Consider the following 19,040-nt stretch of genomic DNA (forward strand, 5'->3'; position numbering starts at 1 on the left):
CACACAGAGAGAGAGAGAGAGAGAGAGAGAGAGAGAGAGAGAGAGAGAGTTGCATGAAAAGATGGCACAATGTATATATTGTCAGAAATATAAAGTAACGGTACAATGTTTTATGCACCTGTTATCATGGTCACAGTCAGTTCAAAATCCAGCTATTCCCAGTGCAGACAAGACAGTGGACAATAGGCACACTCACTGTTGTCTGAGAGGGGCAAATGGCATGGCCATGCTGGGAGATAGCTCACCAGTTCCTTATAAAAGTAGATTAAAATCCACCAACTGCTCTCTTCTGAATGTTCACAAAAGAATGTGAACTTTTCACACTGCTCACATTAAATCCTGCATACAGAGTCAGAAGTAGTTTTGTTCAGGTTTACACCAAGTTGGAGACAAGATGATCAACTATGTCACGCTAAGTCAGTAGATTGTTAATCAACTGAAAATGATAAATGAGATACAAGAACGAAAGGATGGGGCTGAGAAAAGCTTACAGAGGATGAATATGATCATATGTATTGTCATTTGCCCAAACCCACAAACTGTGCTGCCCTGAAATGACTTCGGATGAGAGATGGGACTTGCTGTGACCATGACATAGTAGGGAACATAAAGTGTATGATGCAGAGTTCTGTACATGTGTATTCATTGAGGACATATTGGGAATTTCTTTACTTTCCACCGGATTTGGTTTGAAGCAAGAAACTTCATATATATACACATATACATACATATATATATACACATATACATACATATATATACAAGACAAACATTTGATAGCAAAGAATGAAGCCAAAGGCCATTCCATTCCATCTGCTCCCATGTCCAATCATCAGCCAACTAAATGAAAATTCAAGTGCTGGACCACTTGCCCATCACCTTCTCACCACTGGGCAAAGTTCATCCATGGTACACTCTAAGTATAACCACATTCCCAAATGTTATAGCCTTGTCACTGGGTCTAAACAGAATAGGTTTGTTCTGTTCTACTCAGCCCCTCTTCTGAGTTTGTGAAAGATATTTTAATATCAGGAAAATGTGGACCTAGTCACAGTGGAAGCAAGAATCACTCTGAGTTTCATTTTTCCCATTAACTGTATTTTTCTCAGTATTAGTAGCCCTGAATGTCTCCTTCTCTCAAGAAGGGAGTTGAACTAGAAGACTAAGGTTTATAAGACCTGCCAACTCTCTCTCAGCTGCAACATTGTGGAAGATTATCAATACCCATGGGTAAAAACAAATAACACGTTCCTACAGGGGAAACCCACACTGAGAATCCAGCAATAAATTTTTGTCTTGAACACTTGAGCTGCACACACTTTCTGGTAATATCTATTATACTAAAGGCCATTTGTAAGGTTTCCTGATCTTGATTTATTCCAGTCTGGGATTGCTTTCTGAAGGGATAATCTCATTTATGATATTGCCTTTTTAAGATGGAGCAAGCATTATAAAGAAAGATAAATTTACACTGCCAACTAAATGCAAATGATCGCTATTTTGAGAAAAGCATTTCAAGACTCTCTTTTATACAGAGCTATGGAGATTCTAGTATGTCTAAGAGTTATAGACAATAGCCATGAATAAAATAGGTTGCCACCAGGGTGTGAAAAACAAAATACTGTATGAAGGGCAAATTATATCCAAATTGTTCTAGAAGTTAATACTTGGCTCATATTTTATCCATGTGCCCCCCCCCCAAAAGTAATCTTTAGAAGGTTCAAATCACCATGGAAATTAGCAACACCCCCCCCCATCTCCACTGTGGGAACAAGAGACAGGGTAGATGCTTTCTAATAGAAAGTATAGGGTTCACAGTCAAGGGTCAGTGTCCAAAGTCATCGTCTACAGGGTACAGGAATAGTTGACCTCAGAGAAGAGAAGAGAAGAGAAGAGAAGAGAAGAGAAGAGAAGAGAAGAGAGGAGAGGAGAGGAGAGGAGAGGAGAGGAGAGGAGAGGAGAGGAGAGGGAGAGGGAGAGGGAGAGGGAGAGGGAGAGGGAGAGGGAGAGGGAGAGGGAGAGGGAGAGGGAGAGGGAGAGGGAGAGGGAGAGGGAGAGGGAGAGGGAGAGGGAGAGGGAGAGGGAGAGGGAGAGGGAGAGGGAGAGGGAGAGGGAGAGGGAGAGGGAGAGGGAGAAGAGAGGGAGAGGAGGAGGAGGGGGAGAGAAGGGGAGAGAAGAGAAGAGAAGAGAAGAGAAGAGAAGAGAAGAGAAGAGAAGAGAAGAGAAGAGAAGAGAAGAGAAGAGAAGAGAAGAGAAGAGAAGAGAGAAGAGAGAAGAGAAGAGAGGAGGAGAAGGAGGAGGAGAAGGAGAAGGGAGGGGAGGGGAGGGGAAAAGGGAAAAGAAAGAAGGAAACTCATGATTTGTAACACTTGTCAACAGTTTCTAGAGAGTTTAAATTATAATCTATAATTTTCTTGTTTTTTTTCTTTTACTACAAAGAAGCAAATATTCTGGCGAACAAAGCCCTACATGAAAATGGCATTTGAAAGCGTTGTTACAGAAATTACTGTTGAAGATGAAGCATCTCTGTTAACCTTCTGAGGCAGACATTGTTAGCTACCTAACACAGACAATGGCTATTGCCTCTGAACAGAGATGGTGGCATTGTCATCACAGCCCATCCCTTTCCCTCAGAAAACACTCATTCCCTCCTAGCCCAGCAATGCTTGTCAAACTCCACCCTAGGTAACAATTCATCCTGAAGATGAACCCAGAAACCATAATGATTTTGAGGTGGAGTACAGTCCTCTGTGGAGGACTGTTATCTGTGTGAACTATCAGTCTGATGCTTCTTGACTGGGTCTCAGACCACTGCTATGATGTACCTGAAGTCTGAACCTAGTTTTCAACCCGACATTTGCCACTCTACTCCTACCTCACATGTTTCCAGAACTGCTCACTTCACTCGGAACAGAGGCCAGAGGCCTTGCAATAGTCACAACAAATCCTGTGGTTGCTTTGCTCTCTCTCCTTTGCCTGCTACCTCAAGCTCAGAATGGCCTCTACACAGGTTCAAGGATGAACCATGCCTGACTCTCTCCTGTGTGGCTTTCCTTTTTCAGTAGCCTGCCTATAGCCTACAGATCATAGCCAAGTCTCCACACAACTCCTGTGTATTTCTTTAAGGCTTTGCATGCATTACCCTTCTGGGTATGGCATAACATCAAATCATCCCTCCAAAACATGACTTCTTTCAACACCTCGTCTTCAATCCTTCTACTTAAGGCTTAAAAACCATATATATCAAAAGATTTTCATTTATAGTAAGCAATCTTGAAACACCCTTCAAGAGCAAAAAATAAATCCCTTTATGAAAAACTAAAATAAAAATTAAAAATAGAAAATCAAACATAAAAAATGTCCAAGGCTTAGAGAATGTTTACTCAACACTGAACAATGTCTGCCTGGACTAGTTACATAAACAATGCTCTGATCAGCTCAAAGCGCTGCCTCATTTGACTCAATCATTCAGGCTGGTGCTACTGTGAAGAAAAAGATATGAGGAAAGAAACCTCCTTCAGACAGATAGTCAGTGTGGGTGGACAGACACAGCAGAAGGGCAGCAGTCACATAAATAACAGTTATAGCAGAAGGAATGATGTCCATTGGTAAAGAGTTTGTCTCTGCGAATTGCTGACCACACTTTCCTTCAGGCAGAAGTGCAGTTGCTGAACCCCCAACTCTATGCTTATGAAAGGCAGGGTAGGACCACATGGGAGGCTTGCCTTCATCATCACTCTAAGTGTACCCCCACTCCCCACCTCCCACCCCTATCTGGACTAGCTCTGCTGTTTGCCTAGGTTTTATTTTGTTTTGAGACATGGCATAATGTAGACCAGACTGGCCTCAAACTCACTATGCAACCAAGGGTAACTTTGAATTTCTGATGCACCTCCCTCCATCTCTGAGTATTGCAGGGTGTATCACCATGCCTGGCTTGTGTAGGCTGGAGATTGTACCAGGGTTTGGCCAATGCTTGTCAAGGAATCAGCCAACTGAGCTAAAGTTTACATCCACCTCCTTGGTAGAATTCATACCTGTTGAGTTATGAGGCATAACATGTTTGTGCATGAAACAACCACACAAAATAATTACAGGAAAGATTATTTTTAATAAACATTGCCCATTCTATTATTATATAAAATTATGTAATTAGGCTTTGATAGAAGGAGCCAGATGTGAAAGGACATACCAACCACATCCTTATCCTAATATATGCCTTTAAGTATGCTATCTGGCCTCTGTGAGCTCCGGTTTTATTCACTGGCATCTAGGAATAACATTCCCACTTTTCACATTCCCAAGAGGCTCTGTGGTCAACTATCAAAGATACCCACACTATTGTCAATTGGCAGAATTCCTGTTTTTGTTTGTTTGGGGGATTTTGGGGGGAAGTGCATTGTGGGGGAAGTGTTTGTTTTGTTTTGCTTTTCTGTTTTGGGTTTTTTTGTTTTTGAGAAATTCTCTATGTAGTCCTGATTGGCCTGGAGCTCTTAGAGATCTACCTGCTTCTGAGTGTGAGTGTTTTACTGCCTAGGTCACAACTCATTCAGCAATCAGGCACCTTCACATACCTGTGTCAAACTCAATGGAAATTTTGATAATGGTGGCAAATGTGAACTAGGGCCCTCACTCACTCTTCATTGAGATTACATACAAATGAAGCAGCAGACACTTTTGAAGAGAAGGGAGAGGGTGATTGGGGCGGGGGGGGCAAATAAGGGTAATGGACAGATATCTTTTTACCCACTTTGCTTAGTTTTTATTATAAACCTTGTAAATGCACCTAAATTTCCAGAATCCAAAACTCAGAAGCAACCAGTTGTAGGTGGACAAACAGACAAAGGAATCATGAGGCATACACTGAAGCAGTCAATGTGGTCTCCTTCGTTTTCAGTGACATTGAAGTAGAAGCAGAAGGTTGTCATAGATGGGGAAGAGCTTTGCAAATGGATGCAATGCTGCATTTGATGGGAAGGTCCTGGCCTTCTGCTGTGCAGCAGCAACAATAGCAATTACTGCCAATAGACAGTAGAGGCTTGTGAAGAAACAGTGAAGGTGTGAGAAGGCATGTGTAAAAAAGGTCATGGTTTCATTAATATTCCATTACGGACCTATGCACTGATGCACTATACTGTAGCTCATAAATATCCACGATTATTAGATTGCAGATATATTTTTTTTAAAAAGTGATACTGACTGTGTCAGTTTGTTAAATATGTAATAACTGGATGTGATGAAACAGGATTATAATCCCAAAACTCCAAAGGTAGACGCAAGAGGACCAGACATTCAGAGTTATCCTAGTTATACAATAATCTGTGCTATGTAAGTGCCTACCACACAAAAATTAAAAACAGCCAGGCATGGGGGTGTATACCTTTAATTCAGCACTGGGAGCAGGAGACAGTTGGATCTTTGGGAGTTTGAGGTCAGTCTGGTCTTCATAGTGAATTCTAGCCAGCTAGGGCTCATGATGAGACCCTAAGTCAAAAGAAATACATAAATAAATAATCAAAGGGAAGGGAGAGTAAAGAACAATGCTGGACGCATCACAAACACGCAGCGGGTGTTAGCTGTAACCAGTGTCAGTCAGAATGTGGCAGTGTGCTACCTCAGTCTTCTGAAAGGTGTTCCAGTCAATTTTGTTATTTTCAAGACAATTCTAATTACCCATTTTTGACCATTTCAAGAGGTTGTCAGTGTTTACAAGTGAGTCCTTCTGGAACATTCTATACCCAACTTAAATCTACATGAGCCATGTACACTTACAAATGTGTACACTATACCAAGAAAGGCACTAAGACTTTAATAAGCACAAACCCACTGTAGACAGCAAAGCCAGAGGCAAGATTAAAGGCATGTAAACACCAGAAAAGATTCTCTACCAACCAGTCTGATTTTCTTCTGAGTGGGAGGATGTTCAGGGTTTATGTAAATCCTGTAAATAAAGCTTGCACAGAGTTGCTTAAGCCATCACTCAACCTCAGCAAGATTGATATGGAAACAGCCCCTCTTTGGGTGTGTGTTTATCTTAATTGCCCATCTGCATGCAGGGTTTGGTGTCAGAAAGACCCAATAAAAATGAATAAATAATGCCTAGATTCCTATTAAATATTTAGCCTGCCTCGAAGACAAACAAGAGAATGAGATCCACTTTGATAATAGCTTTGTTCTCCAGATTGGTCCTCCTGGATGGGAGTACTTCTGGTTTATGTCCAGCCATTGTTGGTAAAGTGTCATGGACCACTTTGATTTTCTGCTTGTTAACTGCTTACCACATCTAGAGGAAAGAAAGGGGTTGCAGGGATGCAAACTGATACAGGTCCTTCCTACCCATCCTTCCAGTTTGAGAACTGTTTCCTCATAAGTGAAAAACCCTGGTCAAAGGAGCTCAGGATTGAGATAGCCACAAAGATCTTGTCTGCGAGGCCAGGCTAACTAAACGTGTCCCTAGCAACAGTGGAGATCAGTGCATCCATGGATGCTGTAGATGGTAGTGAGTCAGTATCTCTGCACATGCTCCACAGATGTGCATTATTTTTCTCCAGGCTGAAAAAGGACCTCGTGGGCCAGATCATGACGTGTCCTAAGCATCATACTACAATTTCGGGGCTTTGCCTTGCACTGGGGTTCTGGAAAGATGTCTTTCAGGAGACAACATGCATGGGCTCGCCAGTCTGTGGATGGTCAGCTGCAGTAGCTTGAAGATACACATATAAGGGTGCACACTCACATCCTGGCTGCAGTAATTGTGTCTTTTTATAGCAAAGGGGATCAATAGAGTGACTGTTGGTTTCTAGAACAAAGCAAAACAGCACAGAGGGAGAAAGCATGTATTTGTCTTGTGGGACCCTGTGAAGGCTGCTATTCAGCACTGAGGCTCTTGACAGTGCCCTGGGTTTCATTTCTCACACCCTTGGGCTCCCTACAGGTGTTGATCTTTACCTATGTGGATTCCAAAGGGAACAGTCTATAAATATAATCATTATCTGACCACAGGAATGGCTCCCAAGTCTTTCTCTAAGATGTCTACGACAAGTGTCAAAATATATACAGGAAACAAAGGCTCCAGTCACCCACAGGGGAACAAAAGGACTAGCAGAGACCTCTGGAAGTCTGTTGAGGGCTCAGCCTCCTGCTAGCCCTGTTTTCTCTGGAGGCTTATTAACACCAACTGCAACAATTACACTGAAGTGACCAGACACCTTGATTCTATACACAGGACTGAGTAAGAGGTGGGAGGGAGCGCTGCCCAGTGCAGGAAGGGTGTTAGCTGCAGGCTATGACAGCGGAGGAGGGGCAGGAGCATGACTCTGGAGGAGGCAGTAGCTAACCTGCCTTCAGCCTCTGCAGTCTCCAGGGAGACAATTAAGGCAGTGTCACCAGCCCCTGTGAAAGGCGAAAAATAGCTTTTCATACCCAGTTGTCAAGGACCCTGATGAACAGAAGTACCTGCCAACTTCTCTGCCCTAAAGATAGGATTTCCAGTGAATATCAACAAAATTTACTGCAGAAACACACAAAAGAGAGTCTTTGTAATGTCTTCCAGTTACAGACAAAAAAGCACCACTGAACAGGACTACCTGAGTTAATATTTCCTAAGCTGAATAGGTCAAGCATTTATTTTTATTTTTATTTTTATTATTTTTAGTATATGAACTGTTCACCAAAAGCTTGGCTAAAATTAAAATGGATACATCTCAAGTTAGTACAAAGAAACTCTCACCACTTACAGAAAAGCCCAGTGAGATGAATACTTCTTGTTCCAGACATGAGCAGAAACTATGAATTTTTTGGCTGAACAACATTTGAGGGTCTCTAATGAACCCTTAGTTTTGGCAACTCACTAAATGCCTTCATGGGACTAGAATCTGTGTCAGTAGATACAACTTATTACAGCTAATGGACATACAGGGCTGCAGAGATGGCTCTACAGTAGAAAGTACTGACTGATCTTACAGAGAACTGAGATTGTGTTCCCAGAACCCACTTTGGACAGCTCAATCCCCTATAATTCCAGTTGTGGGGGATTTGATACCCTCTTCTGGCTTCTTCCTGCACCAGCACATACCCTCTCACAGACATATGAATTGAAAAACACAATTTAACCTATAAAGTCCATCTAGGGAAGGGCAGCAGGCTACATCCAGGGAAACACCATGAGTTTGTCTCCTGTTGTTTTCTCCACCTGGAACTGTGCCCAATGTCACCTTCCTAGCCCACCTGGAGTTGCGCCAACCCTGGAAGCTCACTAGACCTTGATGACTCCTTACTCCATCAAGTAGTTTTATGCCTGTCAGTGTGGTTGACCTATTTCCAGCCTTCAGGGGTCCATGAAGATACATTGTAACCCAAATTGTATCTCCCAAAATGATGCAATTGCCATATTTTTGAGCTGGAGGACCACACATGGCTAAAGACATTGGCTGGCCCAGCCCAACATCTCTGGTATCTCTTTGTATAACAGTAGCTTTATCTTTTTTCTTGAATTTTAATTTCTAGCATCAAAACTGATATCTGAGAGTAGAAGAGACAGATGTGTGGAAGAGGGGATGCTCCTACTGTAAAGACTTCAGGACACTCTTCACTTCTCTTCCTACCACTCAAATAAAAACCAGCACCAACTGTAATAACTGTTTTCAAGGTAGACCAGGTTATACAAGAAGGAATTTGTAAAAGGTTATTTTTTTTAACTGTTGTCTCCCCTCCCTTTTTGTCTTAGTAACTATTCTCTTGCTGTGAAGAGACACCATAACAAAGGTATCTTATAAAAGGAAGCATTTAATTAGGGGCTTGCTTACAGTTTCAAAGAATTAGTCTACGGTAATCATGGTAGCAGGTAGGCATGGTTCTGGAACAGAAGTTGAGAGCTTAGATCTAGTCTGAAACTTGCAGACACACAGAGAGAGACTGGACCTAGTGTGGGACTTTTGAAGCCTCAAAGCCCACGCCACCCTTGATCCCCAGTGATATAACTCCTCCAGAAAGACCATGCCTCCTAATAGTTCCTAGTTTCACTCCCTTGTGACTAAGCATTCAAATATATTAACTTATGGAGGCCATTCTCATTCAAACCACCACATTCTACTCCTAGGACCTCATAGGCTTTTAGCCATATCACAATGCAAAATGAGTTCAGTCCAACTTCAAAACTCACCATAGTCATTTAGTCTCCAAGCCATCTAAAAGTCCAAAGTGCAAGGTGTCTTCTGAGACTAAAGGGATATCTTAACATTAATCCCCTATAAAATCAAAAAACTAGATCACTTACTTCCAACATACAATGACACAGAATATACATTGTCATTTTAAAAGGAAGGAGAAGAAGGGAAGGGAACATAGGAAATACTGAGCCAAAGCAAGACTGAAATCCATCTGGGCAAACTTCAAACTCTACATCTTCATGTCTAATGTCAAAGCACTCTTCATCTCTCTCACTCTTACAAGCTTTGCTAAATGTAATGTACTTTACTCTCTTGGGCTGGTTCCATGCCGGGTATTCTGGCTCTGGCATGACCAACAAGTTGGGATCTCCAACACAATCTAGGCTTCACCTTCAGAGCTTCATGCAGAGATTCCCCTATCACATGCGTGGTCTTGGTGGCTCTTTAGTCACAATCCCTCCCCAGTATAGTTCTTGATGAAGCCAGAAATACTTAACAGGAGCTGCCAGTTTCTTTTCCCTGCTGAGCTGGAACCTGGTCCCCCCCCACTCCTTGAATGACGTTTGCATAAGTGTGCTTTACTATTTAGGCCTAGGAAATCCCTCATGCCTGTCCTTTCGTGGGTTTTGGGATGAGCTGGATGGGGCTTTGTCCCGAGGTTACCATTCTCTTTATTTCATTCCACATCAGGTATTTTTAACTGCATATATCTTTAAGCACAAAACTTGATCCCAACATTACATTCCCTGGTACTCTTTCTTTTTTTTTTTTTTTCTCCTCAAACTGTGCATTTTGTATTTCATTTTGCTTGCTCCTGTTCATTATAGATCTGTATAAGAGTGATCACTGATAACCATATGACACTTCAGTACTAGGCTGTCTTGAAATGTCCTCTGTCAATGACATCAATACAAAACTTTTCAATTTAGCCTAAGGCACAATTTTATGACAAGGGAGAAAGCAGCCACATTATTTACTAAAATACTACAAGAATTATCTCAACCTCAGTCATTATTATTACCCTAGCTGGGCAAAATAGTCGGCATTGTGGACAGCATTAACCACTTTCCTAGTCTGAAGTTACCAAGTCCACATCCCATCAACAAGCAGTACACTCAGGCCTGACACAGTAATAGTCACTCCAAGTACCAGCTTTTGTCTTTCTTACCATTGCATTGCTGTGAGGAGACACAATGACTAGGGCAACTTATTAAAGAAAGTAGTCAATTGGGCCTTCTTACAGTTTCAGAGGGTTAGTTCATGGCCAACATGGAGGGGTGTGTGGTGCTAGGTAGGCTTGCATGGTGCTAGAGCAGTAGCTGAGAGTTTTGATGAGGAAACAACCATGAAATAGAGAGTTAGGGGAGGAACTGAAGAAGAGGAGAAAGGGGAGAGAGAGAAGAGAGAGAGAAAACACTAACTGGGAATGCTATGGTCTTTGAAGTATCAAAGCCTGTCCCCAGTGATACACCCCCACTTCCTATCCTTTCCAAACAGTTTCACCAACTGGGGACCAATAGTACAAACATGAGTTTATAGGGCCGGTTGTGATTCAAACAATTATACCTTTCTTGATCTTCCCTTCTTCTTTTTATTTTTTATTTTTTATTTTTTATTTTTTATTTTTTATTTTTGTTTGTTTTTTGTTTTTTGTTTTTTGTTTTTTTCAAGACAGGATTTCTCTGTGTAGCCCTGGCTGTCCTGAAACTCACTTTGCTACCAGGCTGGCCTGGAATTCAGAAATCCGCCTGCCTCTGCCTCCCAAGTGCTGGGATTAAAGGCGTGTGCCACCACCACCCGGCTAATCTTCCCATTTCTAATACCATGACCTTTACCACATAAACATAAATATTCACACTCATGTACAGTTTGTGCTCATAAATGAGTGGGTATTCAGATATACTAATATACTCTGAACTTGCTGTTGTTTGACTTCCATGACTTTACATAATTGTTTACTTGGATAAATATCAACAACAATTATTATCTGACCAAGTGTGGTAATTTGAACAAAAATGGCCCTCATATAATCGTAGGAAATGACCCATATTTGAAAAAATTAGGACCTGTGGCCTTGTGTGAGACAATGGGGACTTATTGGAGGAACTGTGTCACTGGGGGTGGGCTTTGAGGTTTCAGAATAGCTCAAGCCAGGCTCAGTGTCTCACTGGCCCTTTCTACTGCCTGCTAATCTGGATGCAGGAGTCTCAGCTACCTCTCCAGCACCACGTTGGCCTGCATGTCACCATGCTCCCTCCATGATCATAGATAATGGACAAAAACTCTGAACTATAAGATGGCCCCCAGTTAAATGTTTCCCTTTATAAGAAGTTGCTGTGATAATGGTGACTTTTCAAAGCAATAAAACCACAACTAAGACACTGAGATAAATTATTTAAGGCTGTATTCTTCAAAATCGGGTATATTTAACACTTGTCTTGAAGGTCTCAGGTTCATGTTGCTAACTCTTCCTATTTCCTTTTTGCCTGGAGAAGATTTGTTAAAAGACTCAAACTTGGATTATTTTTCAAATTTTCTTTTGGCATTGTTTGTTTTTATCTTGTTTTAGGGAATCTTATCACCTAGACAGTTTAAATCACTTTTCTAAATAGTTAATATTATCTATAGAAAGTGGGAAATGCATATTTTTTTCTTTAAAAAATCATGTTATTTTATCACCTAGAGAGATGCAAGGATAAGTGATAAATCCAGGTTTACACCGGAGTAGCTACTGACGATTGCTGCAGACTGTGTTTGCTTCCAATCTCTCTCCCCCTGGAGGATCAATGTCTCCACTCTGCTTCTCTTTATGCTACTTCTACACTGAATTTAGGAGGATCTTCTCCACAGTGTTTCTTCAACTGAAGATATGTAACTGAAGATACTGTGTTTGAAATCTTTATGAATTGTTCTTCTTTCTCTTTACCTGACCTCTGTTGAATTTCTTTTTTTATTAGATATTTTCTTCATTTACATTTCAAATGCTATCCCCAAAGTCCCCTATACCCTTCCCCCACCCCCTGCTCCCTAAATCACCCACTCCCACTTTCTGGCCCTAGCATTCCCCTGTACTTGGGCATATAATTTTCACAAGACCAAGGGTCTCTCTTCCCAATGATGTCCGACTAGGCCATCCTCTGCACATATATAGCTAGAGACACAAGTTCTGGGGGGTACTGGTTAGTTCATATTGTTGTTCCTCCTATTGGGTTGCAGAACCCTGTAGCTCCTTTGGTACTTTTGCTAGCTCCTTCATTGGGGGCCCTGTGTTCCATCCAATAGATGACTATGAGCATCCACTTCTGTATTTGCCAGGCACTGGCATGGCCACACAAGAGACAGCTATATCAGGGTCCTGTCAGCAAAATCTTGCTGGCATATGCAATAGTGTCTGGGTTTGGTGGTTGTTTATGGGATGGATCCCCGGGTGGGGCAGTCTCTGTATGGTCCTTCCTTCCATCTCAGCTCTGAACTTTGTCTCTGTAACTCTTTCCATGGGTATTTTGTTCGCCATTCTAAGAAGGAACGAAATATCCCCACTTTGATCTTCCTTCTTCTTAGGTTTCATGTGTTTTGCAAATTGTATCTTGGGTAGTCTAAGTTTCTGGGCTAATATCCACTTATGAGTGAGTGCATATCAAGTGACTTCTTTTGTGATTGGGTTACCTCACTCAGGATGATATCCTTCAGATAGATCCATTTGCCTAAGAATTTCATAAATTCATTGTTTTTAATAGCTGAGTTGTACTCCATTGTGTAAATGTATCACATTTTCTGTATCCATTCCTCTGTTGAGGGACATCTGGGTTCTTTCCAGTTTCTGGCTATTATAAATAAGGCTGCTATGAACATAGTGGAGCATGTGTCCTTATTACAAGTTGGAACATCTTCTGGGTATATGCCCAGGAGAGGTATTCCTGGATCTTCCTGTAGTACTATGTCCAATTTTCCGAGGAACCACCAGGCTGATTTCCAGACTGGTTGTACAAGCTTGCAATCCCACCAGCAATGAAGGAGTGTTCCTTTTTCTCCACATTCTTTGCCAGCATCTGCTGTCACCTGAATTTTTTTATCTTAGCCTTTCTGACTGGTGTGAGGTGGAATCTCAGGGTTGTTTTGATTTGCATTTCCCTGATGATTAAGGATGTTGAACACTTTTTCATGTGCTTTTCAGCCATTTGGTATTCCTCAGTTGAGAATTCTTTGTTTAGCTCTGTACCATTTTTTAATGGTATTACTTGATTTTCTGGAGTCCACCTTCCTGAGTTCTTTGTATATACTGCATATTAGTCACCTATCAGATTTAGGATTGGTAAAGATCCTTTCCCAATCTGTTGTTGGTCTTTATGTCTTATTGACGATGTCTTTTGCCTTACAGAAGCTTTACAATTTTATGAGGTCCCATTTGTCAATTCTTGATGTCACATCACAAGCCATTGCTATTCTGTTCAGATTGAGCTTTGTACAATGAGATAAGGGTGGATCAATTCTCATTCTTCTACATGATAACCAGGGTTGTGCCAGCACCATTTGTTGAAAATGCTGTCTTTTTTTTCCACTGGATGATTTTAGCTCCCTTGTCAAAGATCAAGTGACCATAGGTGTGTGGGTACATTTCTGGGTCTTCAATTCTATTCCACTGATCTACCTGTCTGTTGATGTACCAGTTCCATGCAGTTTTTATCACAATTGCTCTGTAGTACAGCTTGAGGTCAGGTGGTGATTCTGCCAGAGATTCTTTTATTGTTGAGAATAGTTTGTGCTATCCTAGACTTTTTGTTTTCCAGATGAATTTGCAAATTGCCCTTTCTAACTTGGTGAAGAATTGAGTTGGAGTTTTGATGTGGATTGCATTGAATCTGTAGATTGCTTTTGGCAAGATATCCATTTTTATTATATTGATCCTGCCAATCCATGAGCATGGGAGATTTTTCCATCTTCTGAGATCTTCTTCAATTTCTTTCTTCAGAGACTTGAAGTTCTTATCAAACTGATCTTTCACTTCCTTGGTGTTAGAGTCACACCAAGTTATTTTATATTATTTGTGACTATTGAGAGGGGTGTTGTTTCCCTAATTTCTCTCTTAGCCTGATTATCCTTTGTGTAGAGAAAAGCCACTGATTTGTTTGAGTTAATTTTATATCCAGCTACTGCACTGAAGCTGTTTATCAGGTTTAGGAGTTCTCTGGTGGAATTTTTAGGGTCACTTATATATACTATCATATCATTGGCAAATAGTTATATTTTGACATCTTCCTTTTCGATTTGTATCCCCTTGATCTTCTTTTGTTCTCTAATTGCTCTGGCTAGAACTTCAAGTAGTATATTGAATAGGTAGGGAGAAAGTGGGCAGCCTTATCTAGTCCCTGATTTTAATGGGATTGCCTCAAGTTTCTCTCCATTTAGTTTGATGTTGGCTACTGGTTTGATTTATATTGCTTTTATTATGTTTAGGTATGGGCCTTGAATTCCTGATCTTTCCAAGACTTTGACCATGGATAGGTGTTGGATTTTGTCAAATGCTTTCTCAGCATCTAAGGAGATGATCATGTGGTTTTTCTTTGAGTTTGTTTATATAGTGGATTACGTTGATGGATTTCTGTATATTAAACTATCCCTGCATCTCTGGGATGAAGCCTACTTGGTCATGATGTATGATCATTTTGATGAGTTCTTGGATTCGGTTAGTGAGAATTTTATTAAGTATTTTTGCATCGATATTCATAAGGGAAATTTGTCTGAGGTTCTCTTTCTTTGTTGGGTCTTTATGTGGTTTAGGTATCAGAGTAATTGTGGCTTCATAGAAAGAACTGGGTACAGTACCTTCTGTTTCTATTTTGTGAAATAGTTTGAGGAGAATTGGAATTAGGTCTTCTTGGAAGGTCTGATAAAATTCTGCATTAAACCCATCTGGTCCTGGGCTTTTTTTGGTTGGGAGACTATTGATGACTGCTTCTATTTCCTTAGGGACTATGGGGCTGTTTAGATCATTAATCTGATCCTGATTTAACTTTGGTACCTGGTATCTGTCTAGAAAATTGTCCATTTCGTCCAGGTTCTCAAGTTTTGTTGAGTATAGCCTTTTGTAGTAGAATCTGATGATGTTTTGGATTTCCTCAGGTTCTGTTGTTATGTCTCCCTTTTCATTTCTAATTTTGTTAATTAGAACACTTTCCCTGTGCCCTCTAGTTATTCTGGCTAAGGGTTTATCTATATTGTTTATTTTCTCAAAATACCAGCTCCTGGTTTAGTTGATTCTTTGTATAGTTCTTTTTGTTTCTACTTCGTTGATTTCAGCACTGAGTTTTATTATTTCCTGCCATCTACTTCCTTTTGTCCTAGAGCTTTTAGGTGTGCTGTCAAGCTGCTAGTGTGTGCTCTCTCTAGTTTATTTTTTGTGGCACTCAGAGTTAAATTTTCCTCTGAGGTCTACTTTCATCGTGTCCCATAAGTTTGGGTATGTTGTGGCTTCATTTTCATTAAACTCTAAAAAGTCTTTAATTTCTTTCTTTATTTCTTCCTTGATCAAGGTATCATTGAGTAGAGTGTTGTTCAGCTTCCACATCAACATTGGCTTTCTATTATTTATGTTGTTATTGAAGATCAGCCTCAGTCCATGGTGATCTGATAGAATGCATGGGATAATTTCAATATTTTTGTATCTGTTGAGGCCTGTTTTGTGGCCAATTACATGATCAATTTTGGAGAAGGTACCATGAGGTGCTGAGAAGAAGGTATATTCTTTTGTTTTAGGATAAAATGTTCTGTAGATATCTGTTAAACCCATTTGTTTTATATCTTCTTTTGGTGTCCATGTGTCTCTGTTTAGTTTCTGTTTCCAGAATCTGTCCATTCATGAAAGTGGGGTGTTGAAGTCTCCCACAATTATTGTGTGAGGTACAATGTGTGCTTTGAGTTTTACTAAAGTTTCTCTAATAATGGAGATGCCCTTGCATTTGGAGCATAAATATTCAGAATTGAGAGTTCCTCTTGGAAGATTTTACCTTTGATGAGTATGAAGTGCCCCTCCTTGGTTTTTTTGAAAACTTTGGGTTGGAAGTCGATTTTATTTGATATTAGAATGGCTACTCCAGATTGGTTCTTTGGACCATTTGCTTGGAAAAATTGTTTTCCAGCTTTTAACGCTGAGGTAGTGTCTGTCTTTGTCCCTGAGGTTGGTTTCCTGTATGCAGCAAAATGTTAGGTCCTGTTTATGTAGCCAGTCTGTTAGTCTATGTCTTTTTATTGGGGAACTGTGTCCATTGATATTAAAAGATATTAAGGAAAAGTAATTGTTACTTCCTGTTAGTTTTGTTGTTAGAGTTAGGATTCTGTTCTTGTGGCTGTCTTCTTTTAGGTTTGTGAAGGATTACTTTCTTTTCCTAGGGCATAATTTTCCTCCTTGTGGTGGAGTTTTCCCCTTATTAACCTTTGAAGGGCTGGATTCGTGGAAAGATATTCTGTGAATTTGGTTTTGTCATGGAATACTTTGGTTTCTCCATCTATGGTAATTGAGAGTTTTGCTGGGTATGGTTGCCTGGGTTGGCATTTGTGTTCTCTTAGGGTCTGTATAACATCTGTCCAGGATATTTTGGCTTTCATAGTCTCTGGTGAGAAGTCTGGTATAATTCTAATAGGTCTGCCTTTATATGTTACTTGACCTTTTTCCCTTACTGCTTTTAATATTCTATCTTTCTTTAGTGCATTTGTTGTTCTGATTATTATGTGTTGGGAGGAATTTCATTTCTGGTCCAGTCTATTTGGAGTTCTGTAGGCTTCTTGCATGTTCATGGGCATCTCTCTCTTTAGGTTAGGGAAGTTTTCTTCTATAATTTTGTTGAAGATATTTACTGGCCCTTTAAGTTGAAAATCTTCATTCTCATCTATACCTATTATTCTTAGGTTTGGTCTTCTCATTGTGTCCTGGATTTCCTGTATGTTTTGAGTTAGGATCTTTTTGGATTTTGCGTATTCTTTGATTGTTGTGTCCATGTTTTCTATGGAATCTTCTGCACCTGAGATTCTCTCTTCCATCTCTTGTATTCTGTTGCTAATGCTCACATCTATGGTTCCTGATTTCTTTCCTAGGATTTCTATCCCTAGAGTTGTTTCCCTTTGTGATTTCTTTATTGTTTCTACTTCCATTTTTAGGTCCTTGATGGTTTTCTTCAATTCTTTCACCTGTTTGGTAGTGTTTTCCTGTAACTCTTTAAGGGATTGTTGTGTTTCCTCTTTAAGGGTTCTAGCTGTTTTCCTGTGTTCTCCTGTATTTCTTTAAGGGAGTTATTTATTTCCTTCTTAAAGTCCTCCATCATCATCATGAGAAGTGACTTTAGATCCATATCTTGCTTTTCTGGTGTGATGGTATATCCAGGACTTACTATGGTGGAAGAGTTTGGTTCTGATGATGCCAACTAACCTTGGTTTCTGTTGCTTCTGTTCTTACGCTTGTCTCCTGCCATCTGATTATCTCAAGTGCTTGCTGCCCTCAATATATCTGATTGGAGCCTATTCTTCCTATAATCCCAGTTGATTCAGGACTCCTCAGAGTCCAGCTTTCTCTCTGAACCTGAGATTCTGGGTGTGTCAGAGTTCTTGGCAATCAAGCTTCCTCTGAGACCCTGAGATCCTGACGTGACCAAGCTCCTAGTATCCTGGTATCCTGAATTCCTACGATGCTGGGTGTGTTACAGTGCCTGGAAGTGGTGTCTTCTCTCAGGACCATGGGACTCTCTGGTGTGTTCAAAACCAAGGTATACTAGCACCGATCAGAAGGAACTGGTCAGGCAGGGCTCCTGTATCCTTGCTTCTGCTGTCACAGGCTCCTCACGATTGGTTTAGAACAGATGTTGTGTTCCACTCATCAGTGATCCTAAGATCTTGGGCATTCTAGAGTGCCTGCAGCATGGAGAGTCCTCTGGGGACCTTGGGACTGTCTGCCAAGTTCACACCCAAGGTAGCCCAGAGCTGCCACCGACCAGAAGGCTTCTGTTGAATTTCTAATGTTTCTTTTTTAAACTATTCCTCTGCTGACTTAGAAGATATGTATTTGATATTCCTGTTCATTAATTATATTCTCCTGCACTTTAGCATCAGACTTAACTAAAGGCTGCTTAACAAAGCTTAATGTATTTAATACTGTGTATCTATTCAGGGAGCAATCATCTCTCTTACTGTCAGACTTTCACAAGCATTTGCATGCTGCTCTGAGTTTTTATTTTATTTGTTTTAATAAGCACATGTGCGCACACACACAAGTCATTCATTCCATGGATAATTGCCACAAAGGGAGCATGGAGCCGAGAGGACAACTTTCAGGAATCTGTTCTCCCATTCCATCCCAAATTTCATCATGTGGGATTGAACTCAGGTCTACCCATTGCTTCTCATCTGGGCCAATCACCCCTCTTATTTCATCCAAGTTTGCAAACACTTCAGGATGTTCTGACAGGAATGGAGATGAAAATACTGCTTTCAAAATGAACTTATGAATATACTCTTTTAAATTTTGGCCAATTTTATCATCAGAGTCTCAGTGGAGAAGCTGAGTGTGCTGAGTGGGTGTGGGCTGTGCAGTCAGAAGGACAAGAAAACAGAGGACCTGGCTTCAGGGTGGACTGGAGGCTGATGGGAGAGAACACAGGCAGGGTGGGAACAGGGGCTAACCACGCAACAAAAGCAAATTTCATTTGAAGGGTTCCATGAAAATATATACTTAATATCTAATTTTTAAGAAGAGGAAAACATCTGCCTGTATATACAGTAATTGCTGGTTGAATTAACCCAACTAGCATAACATATCTAAAGTGTTTGAACACTGAAATTAAAGCATTTTAAGGTCTTCATTTTTATCTCATATATACTAATTTAGAA

The 19,040-nt window shown here is 40.6% G+C and overlaps 1 protein-coding gene across 3 annotated transcripts in view; it reads left to right on the forward strand.

Moving 5' to 3' along the window:
* Positions 1–19,040, forward strand: part of Negr1 (neuronal growth regulator 1) — a 754,675-nt gene that overhangs the window by 686,973 nt on the left and 48,662 nt on the right. For 2 of the 3 annotated variants that reach the window (XM_006501576.3, XM_006501578.3), the window contains one exon: positions 1–1,878. This exon is cut by the window's left edge. The exons of the other annotated variant lie outside the window; for it this stretch is intronic. The gene's annotated coding sequence lies outside the window, so the exon portion shown is untranslated. Of the gene's footprint in view, positions 1,879–19,040 lie in introns of those variants that run through there. 3 annotated transcript variants of the gene reach the window in all.

This window comes from Mus musculus, chromosome 3, assembly GCF_000001635.26.
Source record: "Mus musculus strain C57BL/6J chromosome 3, GRCm38.p6 C57BL/6J".
NCBI classification, from domain to species: domain Eukaryota; kingdom Metazoa; phylum Chordata; class Mammalia; order Rodentia; family Muridae; genus Mus; species Mus musculus.